The following is a 17,063-nucleotide window of genomic DNA, read 5'->3' on the forward strand; positions in this document are numbered from 1 at the left end:
TCGTCGAAAGGAAGATTTGAACCTCTTCAGGGTAGACATCCCTGGAAGAGACTTCAGCTGTTCATTTTTCTTTGCAAGCAAGTTTCATAATTTTTGGATGCTTCATTTTGATTGCTGTTGTTATCTTACAGGCTGGGAAAACCACAGACCAGCTCTAGACCTTTGAATTTCCAGAATTATTTTTAGATATCAATAGAAGTAAACACTTGACATTGCCCCATTAAGTGTGATTGGTGGATATCCATTATTCAATGTAAGCAGGATTCTAGCTATTGACTGGATTATCAGAGGTCTTCTCCTGTCATAGATTAGTATTAGGATGAAGACTGAGTAGAGGTTAGTGGAGGTGTGGATAGTGTGAGGGTTGTTGTAGGTTGCAATGGGACATTGATGGGATGCAAAGCTGGCTGAGAAGTGGCAGATGGAGTTCAACCCAGAGAAGTGTGAAGTGATTTATTTTGGAAGGTCAAAATTGAAGACAGAATGCAGGGTTAATGGCAGGATTCTTAGCAGCGTTGAGGAACAAAGGGAGCTTGGAGTCCACGTCCATAGATCTCTTAAAGATGAAAAGGATGTTAAGAAGGTGTACTATGTTTTGGCCTTCATTAGATGAGGTATTGAGACCAAGAGCTATAAGATAATGTTGCAGCTCTATAAAACACTGATTAGACTGCACTTGGAGTATTGTGTTCATTTCTGGTTGCCTCATTATAGGAAGGATGTAGAAGCTTTAGAGAGGGTGAGGAGGAAATTTATCAGAATGCTGTCTGGGCTAGAGGGCATGTCTTATGATGATAGGTTGAGTGAGTTAGGGCTTTACTCTTTGGAGAAGAAGAGGATGAGAGGTGTATTGATAGAGTCCTACCAGATGTTAAGATACATATATCGAGTGGTTGGACAGGGACTTTTCCCAGGGTGGGAATGGCTAATATAAGGAGCATAATTTTAAGGTGATTAGAGGAAAGCATAGGGGAGGGTGAAACGCCCTGCAGGGGAGGTCATCGAGGCTGATATATTTGGGGCATTTAAGAAACTCTTAGGCTTATGGATGATAGACAATGGAAGGCTATCTGGGAGGGAAGTGTTAACTTGAGTGTAGAGTAGGTTAAAAGGTCAGCACAACATTGTGGACAGAAGTGCCTGTACGAAGCTGTATTGTTCTATATTCTATGAAACGTCAATGCCCCCGTTGATCTAGTGCTCAGCCTGGTCAGTGAGTTTTCATGTGAGAGGAAGTTTCTGCTTTCTCTTCACTTTGGATTTGACATGAGTTTCTTGAAAGGAATAGTGTGGTTTCATCTGGACCACACAACAATCTTTCCCTCCCCTGCCCTGCCCTGCGCTCCCCTCAACAGTTGATTGAATCCTGCTCCTGTCTCCAACTTCCACCGAGGGGAATGAGCAATGGGAATTCCTGAGCACTCCCTGCAGCCGGGGCCCATCATTCCTGGAATTCAGCTTATAAAAGCCATACGGAGGGGTAGGGCAAAGATTGAGTAAGACAGCAGAGCCTCCTGCCAGCTCAAGGTGTTTCACGGGATCATTATCAAGCAAAATCTAAACAACGGGGAGAATGGCCCTTTTCTGTGTTGTGCTTTTCCATGCTGTCCAACAGAATGTGAAACCATGCTGTAGAACAGAAAATGGTACAGAAACAACTACAGGTTCTTTGGTACATGATGTGGGTGCCAGTCATAAATTAACTCTAACTGCCTGCATGTGACCCTGATCCCTCTACTCCCTCACTCCCATGTGCTGTCTAAATACATTTTAAAAATGTTACTATCATATGTGTATCCACTAGCCCCTCTAGAAGACTGTTCCAGGCACCTAACACCCTGTGTAAAGAAAAAAACTTGCTTCATAAATCTCCTTTAAACTTTCCCCCCTCACCTTAAAGCTATGCCTTGGAGTTACTAATTTGAATGAGGGAATGTTACAATACATGATGAAGTTCTTGGATACATAGAAACATACAAAACCTACAGCACAATACAGGCCCTTCAGCCCACAAAGCTGTGCTGCACATGTCCTTACCTTAGAAATTACCTAGGGTTAACTATAGCCCTCTATTTTTCTAAGCTCCATGTACCTATCCAGGTGTCTCTCAAAAGACCCTATTTTATCTGCCTCCACCACCGTCACCGGCAGCCCATTCCATGCACTCACCATTCTCTGCGTAAAAAAACTTACCCCTGACATCTCCTCTGTACCTACTTCCAACCACCTTAAAACTGCCATCTAGTGCTAGCCACTTCAGCCCTGGGAAAAATCCTCTGACTATCCACATGATCAATGCCTCTCATCATCTTATACACCTCTATCAGGTCACCTCACATCCTCTGTCACTCCAAGAAGAAAAGGCCAAGGTCACTCAACCTATTCTCATAAGGCATGCTCCCCAATCCAGGCAACATCCTTGTAAATCTCCTCTGCACCCTTTCTATGGTTTCCACATCCTTCCTGTAGTGAGACGATCAGAACTGAGCACAGTACTCCAAGTGGGGTCTGACCAGGGTCCTATAGAGCTGCAACATTACCTCTCGGCTCCTAAACTCAATTCCACAATTGATAAAGGCCAATGCACCATATGCCGCCTTAACCACACAGCCAACCTGCGCAGCAGCTTTGAGTGTCCCAAGATCCCTCTGACCCTCCACACTGCCAAGAGTCTTACCATTAATACTATATTCTGTCATCATATTTGACCTACCAAAATGAACCACCTCAAACTTATCTGGGTTGAACTTCATCTGCCACTTCTCAGCCCAGTTTTGCATCCTATCAATGTCCCGCTATAACCTCTGACAGCTCTCCACACTATCCACAATACCCCCAACCTTTGTGTCATCAGCACATTTATTAACCCATCCCTCCACTTCCTCATCCAGGCCATTTATAAAAATCACAAAGAGTAGGGGTCCCAGAACAGATGCCTGAGGCACACCACTGGTCACCAACCTTCATGCAGAATATGACCCATCTACAACCACTCTTTACCTTATGTGGGCAAGCCAGTTCTGGATCAACAAAGCAATATCCCCTTGGAATCCTATGCCTCCTTACTTTCTCAATAAGCCTTGCATGGGGAACAGAATCAAATGCCTTGGTGAAACCCATATATACTACATCTTTTGCTCTACCTTCATCAATGTGTTTCGTCACATCCTTAAAAAATTCAATCAGTTCATAAAGCATGACCTGCCTTTGACAAAGCCATGCTGACTATTCCTAATCATATTATGCCTCTCCAAATGTTCATAAATCCTGCCTCTCAGGATCTTCTCCATCAACTTACCGATCACTGAAGTAAGATGCACTGGACTATCTCAACTCCCTTTCTCGAATAAGGGAACAATATCCGCAACCCTCCAATCCTCCAGAACCTCTCCCATCCCCATTGATGATGCAAAAATCATCACCAGAGGCTCAGCAATCTCCTCCCTCGCCTCCCACAGTAGCCTGGGGTACATCTTGTCTGGTCCCGGTGACTTATCCAACTTGATGCTTTCCAAAAGCTCCAGCACATCCTCTTCCTTAATATCTACGTGCTCCAGCTTTTCAGTCCGCTGTAAGTCATTCCTGCAATCGCCAAGGTCCTTTTCCTTAGTGAATACTGAAGCAAAGTATTCATTAAGTACCTTTGCTGTCTCCTCTGGTTCCATACACACTTTTCCACTGTCACACTTGATTGGTCCTATTCTCTCACGTCTTATCCTCTTGCTCTTCACATACTTATAGAATGCCTTTGGGTTTTCCTTAATCCTGTCTGCCAAGACCTTCTCATGGCCCTTCTGGTTCTCCTAATTTCATTCTTAAGCTCCGTCCTACTAGCGTTATAATCTTCTAGATCTCTGTCATTACCTAGTTTTTTGAACCTTTCATAAGCTCTTCTTTTCTTCTTGACTAGATTTACAACAGCTTTGTACACCACTGTTCCTGTATCCTACCATCCTTCCCTGTCTCATTGGAACGTACCTATGCAGAATTCCACATAAATATCCCCTGAACATTTGCCACAATTCTTCCGTACGTTTCCCTGAGAACATCTGTTTCCAGTGCTTCCAAGTTCCTGCTTGATAGCCTCATAATTCCCCTTACTCCAATTAAACGTTTTCCTAACTTGTCTGTTCCTGTCTCTCTCCAAAGCCATAGTAAAGGAGGTAGAATTGTGATCACTATCTCCAAAATGCTCTCCCACTGAGAGACCTGACACCTGACCAGGTTCATTTCCCAATACCAGATAAAGTACTGCCTCTGCTGTTGTAGGCTTATCTACATATTGTGTCAAGAAACCTTCCTGAACATACCTAACAAACTCCACCCCATCTAAACCCCTCACTGTAGGACGTGCCGATTGATATTTGAGAAATTAAAATCTCCCACCACAACAACCCTGTTATTATTACACCTTTCCAGAATCTGTCTCCCTATCTGCTCCTCGATGTCCCTGTTGCTACTGGGTGGTCTATAAAAAACACCCAGTAGAGTTATTGACTCTTTCCTCTTCCTAACTTCCACCCACAGACTCCGTTGACAATCCCTTCATGCCTTCCTCCTTTTCTGCAGCCGTGACACTATCTCTGATCAGCAGTGCCACGCCCCCACCTCTTTTGCTTCCCTCCCTGTCCTTTCTGAAACATCTAAAGCCTGGCACTCGAAGTAAACATTCCTGTCCCTGAGCCATCCAAGTCTCTGTAATGGCCATAACATCATAGCTCCAAGTACTGATCCACGCTCTAAGCTCATCCACTTTGTTCATAGTACTTCTTGCATTAAAATAGACACATCTCAAACCATCAGATTGATTGGTAGTCTTTATTAAAAATAATAATAACACTTCTACATCATCCTTCTGCATATTACAGTGGCTTAAAACCAAAGTGGAGTAGTGCAGACATCCGGCCATTAGTTCCCTTAAAGATCATCATGTCAGTGCTGTTGCCTGGCTCATTATGTCACTACTATTCCTTGCTCTTTCCCCTAGCTTTCCAGGCTCTTTTCTCGCTCAATTACCATCCAATTGCCCTTTAAAGGTGTTAATGAATCTGCTGACATGGGACAGCACCATAACGTAGTAGCTAGTGTAACAGCTTTACAACGCCAATGATCAGGGTTCAATTCCCAATGCTGTCTGAAAGGAGTTTGTATGTTTTCCCCATGATCATCCTCCTACATTCCATAGATGTACGGTTAGGATTAGTAAGCTGTTAGCCTGCTATGTCGGCACCAGAAGCATGGTGACACTTACTGGCTGCCCCCAGCACATTCTCAGACTGTGTTGGTTGATGACGCAAAACCATTTAATTGTATGTTTCATTATACATGTGACAAATAAGGCTCATCTTTACACTTGCAGCATGTTGCAAATTTCAGATCATAGTTATCAGCTGTGTGAAAATATTTTTCCCTTTTTGTCCCTTGTTCCTTTCACCTTCACTTGATAGCTGTGTCCTCCGGTCTTTGATTTTTCCCAATTTAGCTGGGTCATAAAAACCAATAACTGTCTGTGCTGGAAATCGGAACTATAAACTAATAATGCCTGAAATGATTCTCAACAGGTCAGACGGCACCCCTGGGGAGAACATCTGCAAAACACGGTTTCTTCCTCCACAACTATTCCCACCTTTTTTCTGATTTTATTTCTGTCCAGATACTCTAGATTTCAACTAACCCATCTATGGTCCAAGGAAAACAATCCTAGCTCTTCCTTTTTCTGACAGAAGTCAGTCATCCCCACAGCTATACTACTGCAGAGAGTTCTGGACGCAGTTCAGCACATCACAAAAATCAGCCTCCCCTCCACTATGTCTGCACTTCTCACTGCCTCAGTAAAACAGCCAGTATTATCAAAGACCCCACCCACCCTAGTCATTCTCTCTTCTCCCCTCTTCAGTTTTTAGAAATTCAAAGTAAATTTATTAACAAAATACTCTGTGTATGTCGCTGTATACTACCTTGAGATTCATTTCCATGAGGCAGAAGATACAAAACCTGGAAGCACATACCACCAGGCTCAAGGATTGCTTCTATTCCACAATGGGCTGTGAGGCTTGAATAGGATATGCAAGTAGAAGAAGGAAGGCCAGGACTCAGATGTGAAAAGCAAACTGCTGTACTTGTCATCTCTTGTGTCTCTGAGGACCAGCAATGTACCCCTTGTCAACCTCTTGATCCAAGCTAGATGGCTGCTTGTTTCAGGGAGTTTGATCATCTCTGGTTCAGTAATACAGCTTGAGAGTTAAATTTTGCTGCTGTCTTCCACAAGAAATGACAATTGACAAGCGAACAATGCCTCAAATGCAGCAGTGTTACATCATAATCTGACCACACAAGAGGCTAATGGTGAAAGCAGGTGGCCCTTTGGGGAATGTGATCCCCTCTCTCATAGTTTATTAGTGTAAGTGTATATTTCTTAACTCCACATATCTCACTAGTGAGGCTGCTTAATAGCACAGTGAGCACCTAGTTTAACTGATGACCAAACAAATGCATGGCATTTAAGATTTCAGAATCAGTTTTAATATCACGGGCATATGTCATGAAATTTTGTTGGTTTGTAGCAGCAGGACATTGTAAGTCATAATAATAAAAGCTATAAATTACAGTAAGTAGATATAAAAAATAAATTAAATAAGCAGTGCAAAAAGAGGAGAATAAATACTGAGGTAGTGTTCATAGGGTCATTGTCCATTCAGAAATCTGATGTTGGAGGGGAAGAAACTGAACCTGAAATATTGAGCATGTGTCTTCAGGCTTCTGTACTTCCTCCTTGATGGTAGCCATGAGAAGAGGGCACGTCCTGCGTGATGGGGGTCCTTAATGATGGATGCTGCCTTTTGAAGGTCTCCTGGATGCTGGAGAAGATAGATAGATAGATAGATATACTTTATTAATCCTGAGGGAAATTTGGTTTCGTTACAGCCGCACCAACCAAGAATAGAGTGTAAATATAGCAATACAAAAAACCCCAACAATCGAACAACAAAATGCAAACTATGCCAGATGGAAAATAAGTCCAGGACCAGTCTATTGGCTCAGGGTGTCTGACCCTCCACGGGAGGAGCTGCAAGTTTGATGGCCACAGGCAGGAACGACCTCCTGTGCCGCCAAGTGTTGTATCACGGTGGAATGTGGCCGAAGTCCAACAGTAAAAAGTTCAATATCCAGTCTGCAAACACGTTCCTTGATCGTAATATACCCCAGATTGCACCATCCGTTGTTAGCCAGATCAGTAAGCACCCAACTCCTTCATGCTTACCGCTCTCGGTGCACTTCCGGTCAGCCGGAACGGTATTACCCACCGAACTCCTCTTCTCCAAAAGTCTCTGTTGTCTCAACCCGGTCCTCTTTCCTCGGCTTTGTGATCCCCCTCTGTGTGTATTCCTCCGGATTTCAGCAGGGGTGTCTGCCGTTCTGTTCGCTAAGCCGACCGGAATTTGCTGGTCCATGGAATACACAATGTGACCTTGCTTCTGTCCTGCGTGTCGGGATGTAACCATTTCCAGCGCTAAAGAAAATCCAAATAAAACTCTCTCTACCAGCATGTTAGAGAGGGTGCAGCTTCGACGTGTTACCGTGAGAAAAAAAAAACAAAAATAACGTAAATTAAAAAGTAAGAAGAAAGTAAAAGAATAGATTGGAATGACTGTACCAGGCTGCATGCATGACCGGCGCATGCGCACTAAGACTAGTGCCCATAGTGGAGCTGAAAGTGTTTACAGCTTTCCGCAGCTTTTTCCAATCAGGTGCAGTGGCCCTTCATACCAGATGGTGATGCAACCTGTTAGAATGCTCTCCACAGTACGTCTAGAGACATTTGCGAATGTCTTTGATGACATACCATTTCTCTTCAAACTCCTAATGAAATATAGCTGCTGTCATGTATTCTTCATGATTGCATCAATATGTTGGGCCCAGGATAGATTTCCAGGAACTTGCTCACCTTTTCCACTTATGATCCCTCGCTGAGGACTGGTGTGTGTATTCCCCCAATTTCCCCTTCCTGAAGTCCTCAATCAATTCCTTGGTATTACTGATGTTGAGTGCAAGGTTGTTGCTGCGATACCACTCAACCAGCTGATCTATCTCACTCCTGTACACGTCCTCATCACCGTCTGAAATTCTGCCAGCAATAGTTGGGTCATCAGCAGATAGATAGATGGAATTTGAGTTGTGCCTAAGCACACAATTGTGGGTATAGAAAAAGTAGAGCAGTGGGTTAAGCATGCATCCTTGAGGTACGACAGTGTTGATTGTCAGCGAGGAGGTGTTATTTCCAATTCACTCAGACTGTGGTTTCCTGGTGAGGAAGTCAAGGATCCAGTTGCAGAGGGAGGTACAGAAGCCCAGATGTTGGAGCTTGTTGATTGGAACTGAGGGTATGATTGTGTGCAACGCTAAGCTGTAGTCAATAAGCAGCAGCCTGATGTAGGTATTGCTATTGTCCAGATGATCCAAGGCCAAGTAGAGAGCCAGTGACATTGCATCTCATGTAGACATATTGCAGTGAATCCAGGTCCTTGCTTAGGCAGGAATTGATTCTAGTCCTGACCAACCACTCAAAGCATTTCATCACAGTCCATGTGAGTGCTACTAGGCAATAGTTGATGAGGTAACTCACCCCTCTCTTATTAAGCACTGGAATGATTGTTGCCCTTTTGAAACGTGGGAACCTCTGCCTGCAGCAGTGAGAGATTGAGCATGTCTTTTAAGATTTTTTTTATTTGTCACATGTACATCAAAACATACAGTGAAATGCATTGTTCTGTCAACGACCAACACAGTCCAAGGATGTGCTGGGGGAAGTGCGCAGGTGTCTCCATACTTCTGGTGCCAACATAGCATGCTCACAATTTATTAATCTTAACCCATGCATCTTTGGAATGTGTAGGGAAAACATACAAACTCCTTACTGATTGCGTTGGGAATTAAATCCCGATTTTACAACTAGTGCTGTGAAATGTTACACTAAGCGCTGTGCTACCATGCCACCCTATGATACCATGCATGGAAGGTCAGTACTTCTGCTGCTTGCCTCCTGCCCTGACTCCTCTTGAGTAGTTACATATTAAGGAAAGCAGCAGCTGATCTTTAACATAGCCAGCATTCTGCTCTGACCGGGATGTTCCACAAGGACAGGACTTACCTGGGCTTATCAGAACCCTGTAAGAACTGAAGGTCAAAACGCGAAGGTCAATTGTATGTCTCGAAGTCTAAACACAATGGCTGAAGCCTGGAAATTGGAGACTGGAGGCCCAGAAATGTGTCCTGAGGTTGGAGAACTGTCTGTGTGTGGGTCGGAGGGAGGAAATTGGCTTGTTTCGCTCTTGATGTTTTGGCACTGAAATGTGTGGCGGTACTTGTAAGGCTACCCCCTTAGGTACGTTGATTGTTAAAGCAAACGGCATATTTGTTTGAATGTACATGTGATAAATAAATCTGAATTCATTCTGAAACAGCTGTTGCTTTCATATAGACAAGAGAGTGTGCAGATGCTGAAAGTCTGGAGCAATACACAAAGGAACTGGAGGAGCTCAATGTGTCAAACAGGGAAACGGACAGATGAAGGGTCTCAGCGCAAAATATTGATTCCAAATGAGAGAAAATCTGCAGATGCTGGAAATCCGAGCAAAACACACAAAATGCTGGAGGAACTCAGCAGGCCAGGCGGCATCTATGGAAAAGAGTACAGTTGACGTTTCAGGCCGAAACCCTCCAGCAGAACTGGAGAAAAAAAATCTGAGGTGTAGATTTAAAAGGTGGGGGAGGAGAGAGAGGAACACAAGTTGATAGGTGGAACCTGAAGGGGGAAGGATGAAGTAAAGAGCTGGGACGTTGATTAGTGAAAGAGACAGAAGGCAATGGAAGTAAGAAAAGGGGTGGAGCTCTAGAGGGAGGCGATGGGTGGGCAAGGAGATAAGGTGAGAGAGGGAAAACGGGATGGGAAATTGTGAAGGAGAGGAGGGGTGGGGGGCATCACCGGAAGTTTGAGAAATTAATGTCCAAGCCATCAGGCTTGAGGCTCCCAAAGCAGAATATAAGGTGTTGCTCCTCCAACCTAAGTGTGGCCTCATCACGACAGTATCGGAATGAGAATGGGAAGTAGAATTAAAATGGATGGCCATTTGGAGATCCTGCTTTTTCTGGTGGAGCGTAGGTGCTTAGCGAAGTGGTCCCCCAAACTACGTCGAGTTTCACTGATAAACAGGAAGCCACATCAGGAGCACCGGACACAGTATATGATCTCAACAGTCTCACAGTCTCACCTGGAAGGACTGTTTAGGGCCCTGAATGGTACTAAGTGTTACGCCTGCCCCCTACACCTCCTCCCTCGCTACTGTCATGATGAGACCACACTTAGGTTGGAGGAGCAACACCTTATATTCCGTTTTGGTAGCCTCAAGCCTGATGGCATGAGCATCAATTTCTCAAACTTCAGTGATGCCCCCCACCCCTCTCTTCTTCACCATTTCCCATCGCCTTTTCCCTCTCTCACTTTATCTCGTTGCCTACCCATCTCCTGCTTCTGGTGCTCCTTCCCCCTGTTCTTTCTTCCATGGCCTTTTGTCTCTTTCACCAATCAACTTCCCAGCTCTTTACTTAATCCCGCCCCCTTCTAATTTCACCTATCACTTTGTGTTTCTCTCTCCCCACCTTCCACCTTTTAAATCTACTCCTCGGCTTTTTTTTTCCAGTCCTGCCGAAGGGTTTCGGCCCGAAACATCGACTGCACTCTTTTCCATAGATGCTGCCTGGCCTGCTGAGTTCCTCCAGCATCTTGTGTGTGTTGCCCACATTTTTGATTGTCCATTCCCCTCCACAGATGCTACTTGATGTGCTGAGTTCCTCCAGCTCCTTTGTGGGTTGCACTGATTTTGTGGCCCTTGTGGTTTCAAGTTCCATTTGAACTGCTACAAAGCAGGCTATCCTATCAGAAAGCCAGGGCAAAGATCCAGTCCAGACCATGTACAGAAGTACCAGCCCTTTCATTTCAACCATTGGTATCCGGTGGTTCAGCTGAGATTTCAGGACTTTGCTTCAGCTTTTACAGTATTTACTGTAATGTGGCCATACAATTTTTTATTCAAATAATTGATAGGTGATAATATTCTCATGTTGTTTGGAACATAAGTTCCTCATCATGTGATTCATTGTCACTGGCTCCCTAATAAGTGCGTCAGCAAGAAATGTCCCATTCATTTCCTCTCTTCCCCCATAGCCCAAATTCACTGCTGGTTCATGAGATCATAAGACATAAGAGCAGAATTGGGCCATTTAGCCCATTGAGTCTGCTTCACTGTTCGATCATGGCTGATTTATTTTGTTTTTCAACCCCATTTTCCTGCCTTCTCCCCATAACATTTGATGCTTTTATGAATCAGCATAATAGTGTAACACTAAGGAGGGGCAGTGACAAAATGATCTAGATCATAAAACTACAAGACATTGGCCCATCAGGTTCATTCCACCATTCTATTATGGCTGTCAACCCCATTCCTCTACCTTCTCCCCGTAATCTTGGATGCCGTTATTATTCAAGAACCTGTCAAACTCCACTTTAAATGTACCCAATGACTTGGCCTCCACCACCATCTGTGGCAATGAAGTGCACAAATTTACCTCCCTCGCTGGCCAAAAAAAATCCTCCTCATCTCTGTTCTAATGAGATGTTCTTCTATTCTGAGGCTATGCCCTCTGCTCCCAGACTCCTCCACTATTGGAAACATCCTCTCCACGTCCACTCTATCTAGGCACTTAACTATTCGGTAGGCTTCCAAGCCTTTTCTGTTTGTATCCGCAGTTTCTGGCTCAGAGCTGAGGGCACGGTCACACAGTTATGGCTTATTCTCTGCCACTTTTCCATTCACACTGATCTTGCCGTGGCCCCCAGGTCCTCTTCCAGTCCGAAACCCTGTGTCAAACGGCCGGCAAACCTCCCCAGAGCCACACACTTTGCCATGCAGTGTTGGCAGTTCATTATACATCTACCCCACACCCCCTCCCTTTCATTCTGCCGATGTGTACAATAGGACATAGTTTCAACATGCTGAACAATTTAAAAGGAATGAACCTGGTTAAATTCTTGTGATTTTGAAAAAGTTGTTCATTTTTGGCGAGAATTCATCGTCTGAAGCACTCGTGTCTGGTTTGTTTAAAAGTTTCACATTCGGAAAGAAATAAGATATCCCAGCTGAGCTCTCAGCTCTCAGCTCTACATTGCATTGCTGTTACCCTGCTTATAGTGATCTCATCCATCTGCATGTGTGTGGGTCTTATTACTGTGAGTCTGGTTACCCACACTTTTACCAGTGGCTTTGTGAGTGTGCAAGGATAGTATAATTATGCACAGAAGGAGGCTGCACAGCCCATTGTAGATCAATCTTTTCAGTCATTCTGCATCCTTCTGTTACCTATTCAACTTTGGAAAAGCTGTCCTCACTTCCATCATACTCATGGCACAGATAATGGCAGTGCAGGGGCCTTGACTACTGATGGATGAAGGGACTGAGTACATGGTAGTCAGACTTACTCGGGTATAAAAATAAAAAAGGTAGCAAGTTGTGAGGGGGACACAGAGGAATGAAGTGTGGTTGATAGACTGTAATGTAGGAAAATGCGAGGTCATCCACTTCAGTAGGAAAAAGCAGCTTCAAGTTCCTGAGCGTCTCTGAAGATCTGTCCTGGGCTCAACATATTGATGCAGTCATGAAGAAGAGCATGCCAGCAGTTATATTTCATTCGGAGTTTGAGGAGATTTGGTGTGTCATCAAAGGCTTCAGTAAATTTCTACAATGCATCATGGAGAGCATTCTAGCTGGCTGCATCACTGTCTGGTATGGAGGGGCCAATGTACAGGAACGGGAAAACCTCCAGTGGGTTGTAGACCCAGGCAGCTCCATCATGAACAGTAGCCTCCCCAGTATTGAGAACATCTTCAAAAGGCAGCATCCATCATTAAGGACTCGTATCACTTAGAACACGCCCTCTTCTCATTACTACCATCAGGGAGAAAGTGCAGGCGCCTGAAGACACTTGAAAGTTTTAGGAACAGCATCTTCCTCTGATTTCTGAACAGCTCATGAAACTTTTTTGTTCTTTTTTTGCACTATACTACTACCACAAAACCACAAATTTCATGACATATTTTAGTTATAATAAACCTTATTCAAATTCTGAAAATGATAAGGAAAATTATTAATTTTATCACAGTGCATTCAAAATATGTGGTGGCTCAGAGTGATTTAGGGTCCCACTAGCTAAAACAGGCGAGGCCACATCTGGAATATTGTATCCAGTTTTAGTCGCCACACTATAGGAAGGATGTTATTGCTCTACAGAGGGTGCAGAGGGGATTTTCCAGGATCAGAATCGATCAGAAGTCCAGTCAAGGCCAGATGGCTGGAGCCCCAAGTCTGTGAATCTGTTGGGGAAGTCAACGCCCCAATGTCTACAAATCCGCAAGTTTGCTAGAGGCAGGATGCTGAAGACGCCCTGTTGTTAGAGGACTGTGCGTGGCTGGGTGGGAAGAATGGGGCTTGTTTTGCTGTTGCTGCTTTGTTGCTTGGTATGTTCTGTTTTGTTCTGCTAAGCATTGTGGGCATGCTGAGTTGGCACTAGAATGTGTGGCGACAATTTTGAGCTGCCCCCAGCACATCCTTAGGTTTATTGGTTGTTAACACAAGCGGCACATTTCACTGTATGTCCTGATGTACATGTGATGAGTAAACTTGAATCTGAATCTGAGTCTGATGTTGTCTCAGTCATGAGGAGAGAATGAATAGGCTGCATTTGTTTTCCTTGCAATGGAGGAGGCTGGGAGAGGGATGGTTGTTTTCAGTGCCTGGGTTGATGCTGGATAGCTTGTTTTAACACTTTTAGTTGTGATGGGCCAAATGACAAGCTGCGGTATTTCAGGGTTTGGAGTCATATCAGGCTCGAGTAGGTAAGATGAGTTTTGGCAATTCTGATTGTTTTCAATACTGAAAACAGCTTTTGTATATTAAATAAAGTCTGACATAGTAGCATAGCAGTCGAGGATCAATTCATGCTGCTGTCTGTAAGAAGTTTGTATGTGGATTTCCTCCGGGTGCTCCAGTTTTCTGCCACATTTTAAAGCCATATGGTGAAAGTTAGTAAATTGTGGGCATGCTATGTTGATGCAGGAAGTGTGTGACACTTGCGGTCTGCCCAGCATAAACCTCACTGATATGATTTGATGCAATCGAAACATTTCACTGTATGCTTCAATGTTTCAATGTACATGTGACAAGGACAGCTAATCTGTTAAAAGTCTCTATCTCTTAAAAAAAAGAGTCCAGATTATTTATTCAATTGAACTTAATTTTGTAGTTGCCCTGTAGTATGTGTGTTTGTGTGTGTAGAGCTGCATGTATGTGTAACTGAAACATAGAGGAACCTTCACAAACTCCCACAGTCCCCAATGGCCCTACGATTTCAGTCTCTGAGGCCGACATGAAAACATCTTTCAGGAGGGTGATCTCATGGAAAGCATTCAGCCCAGATGGGATACCTAGCGGAGTACTAAAGACCTTTGCTGATCAACTGGCTTGAGTGTTCACTGCTATCTTTAACCACTTGCTTCAGCAGTCTGAGGTACCTACCTGCTTCAAGCAGGCTTCAATTGTATCGGTGCCTAAGAAGAATATACAAGTATAAGAGCACTTACATCCACTGTGATGAAGTGCCTTGAGAGTTTGCTGAAACATATCAACTCCTGCCTGAGAAGCGACTTGGGTCCACTCTAATTTGCCAACTGCCACAACAGGTTCACAGCAGATGCCATTTCATTTAACCCTGGAAAATCTGGACAGCAAAGATACATAGCAACACACATAAAAGTTGCTGGTGAACGCAGCAGGCTAGGCAGCATCTGGCCTGCTGTGTTCACCAGCAACTTTTATGTGTGTTGCTTGAAATTCCAGCATCTGTAGATTTCCTCATGTTTGCGAGCAAAGATACATACATCAGGATGCTCTTCATCGACTATAGCTTGGCATCCAATACTATAATCTCCTCAAAACTAATCAATAAGCTTCAGGACCTTAGCCTCAATACCTCTTTGTGCAATTGGATCCTCGATTTTCTCTTGTGCAAACTTCAGTCAGTTCGGATTGGCAACAGCATCTCATCTACCAACTCCATCAGCTTAGGTGGACCACAAGATTGTGTGCTTGGTCCTTTGCTCTACTCACTTTATACTTATGACTGTGAGGCTTAGAACAGCTGACGGTTCTTAATCAATACTTTGCTTTAGTATTCACTATGGAAAATGACCTTGGCGATTGTAGGGATGACTTGCAGCGATCTGAAAAGCTTGACCATGTAGACATTAAGAAAGGATGCGCTGGAGCTTTTGGAAAGCATCAAGTTGGATAATTCACCAGGACCGGACAAGATATACCCCGGGCTATGGTGGGAGATGAGGGACGAGATTTCTGAGCCTCTGATAATGATCTTTGCATCATCAGTGGGGACGGGAGAGGTTCTGGAGGATTGGAGTGTTGTGGATGTTGTTCCCTTATTCAAGAAAGGGAGTAGAGATAGCCCAGGAAATTATAGATCAGTGCGTCTTACTTCAGTGGTTGGTAAGTTGATGGAGAAGATCCTGAGAGGCAGATTTATGAACATTTGGAGAGGCATAATATGATTAGGAATAGCCAGCATGGCTTTGTCAAAGGCAGGTCGTGCCTGACGAGCCTGATTGAATTTTTTGAGGATGTGACTAAACACATTGATGAAGGTAGAGCAATAGATGTAGTGTATGTGGATTTCAGCAAGGCACTTGAGTAAGGTACCCCATGCAAGGCTTATTGAGAAAGTAAGGAGGCATGGAATCCAAGGAGACCTTGCTTTGTGGATCCAGAATTGGCTTGCTCACAGAAAGCAAAGAGTGGTTGTAGACAGGTCATATTCTGCATGGAGGTTGGTGACCAGTGGTGTGTCTCAGGGATCTGTTCTGGGACCCCTACTCTTTGTGATTTTTATAAATGACCTGGATGAGGAAGTGGAGGGATGGGTTAGTAAATTTGCTGATGACACAAAGGTTGGGGGCGTTATGGATAGTGTGGAATGATGTCAGAGGTTACAACGGGACATTGATAGGATGCAAAACTGGGCTGAGAAGTGGCAGATGGAGTTCAACCCAGATAAGTGTTAGATGGTTCATTTTGCTAGGTCAAATATGATGGCAGAATATAGTATTAATGGTAAGAATCTTGGCCTTGTGGAGAATCAGAGGGATCTTGGGGTCCGAGTCCATAGGACACTCAAGGCTGCTGCACAGGTTGACTGTGTGATTAAGAAGGCATACGATGTATTGGCCTTCATCAATTGTGGGATTGAGTTTAAGAGCCAAGAGGTAATGTTGCAGCTATATAGGTCAGATCCCACTTGGAGTACTGATCAGTTCAGGTCACCTCACTACAAGAAAGATGTGGAAACTATAGAAAGGGTGCAGAGGTGATTTACAAGGATGTTGTCTGGATTGGAGAGCATGCCTTATGAGAATAGGTTTAGTGAACTCGGCCTTTTCTCCTTGGAGCAATGGAGGATGAGAGGTGACCTGATAGAGGTGTATAAGGTGAAGAGAGGTATTGATCGTGTGAATAGTCAGAGGCTTTTTCCCCAGGGCTGAAATGGCTAACATGAGAGGGCACAGTTTTAAGGTGTTTGGAAGTAGGTAGAGGAGATGTCAGGGGTAAGTTTTATATGCCGGGAGTGGTGAGTGCACGTAATGGGCTCTTATAAGAGCCCATCTCTTATAAGAGATTCCTGGATAGGTACATGGACCTCAGAAAAATAGAGGGCTATTTGTAACCCTAGGTAATTTCTAAAGTAAGTACATGTTGGGCACATCATTGTGGCCTAAGGGCCTGTATTGTGCTGTTGGTTTTCTATGTTTCTATGACAATACCACTGTCGTTGGCCGAATCAAAGGTGGTGATGAATCAGCATACAAGGGTTGAGATTGAAAATCTGGCTGAGTGGTGCCACAACAATAAATGTCAGCAAGACCAAAAAACTGATTATTGAGTTCAGGA

General features: G+C 44.1%; 1 protein-coding gene across 9 annotated transcripts in view; it reads left to right on the plus strand.

The window, feature by feature from the left end:
* ttll5 (tubulin tyrosine ligase-like family, member 5) overlaps positions 1–17,063 on the plus strand; it is a 508,510-nt gene that overhangs the window by 342,119 nt on the left and 149,328 nt on the right. The window lies entirely within an intron of this gene.

The sequence above is a fragment of the Mobula hypostoma genome, chromosome 1 (genome assembly GCF_963921235.1).
Source record: "Mobula hypostoma chromosome 1, sMobHyp1.1, whole genome shotgun sequence".
Lineage (NCBI taxonomy): Eukaryota > Metazoa > Chordata > Chondrichthyes > Myliobatiformes > Myliobatidae > Mobula > Mobula hypostoma.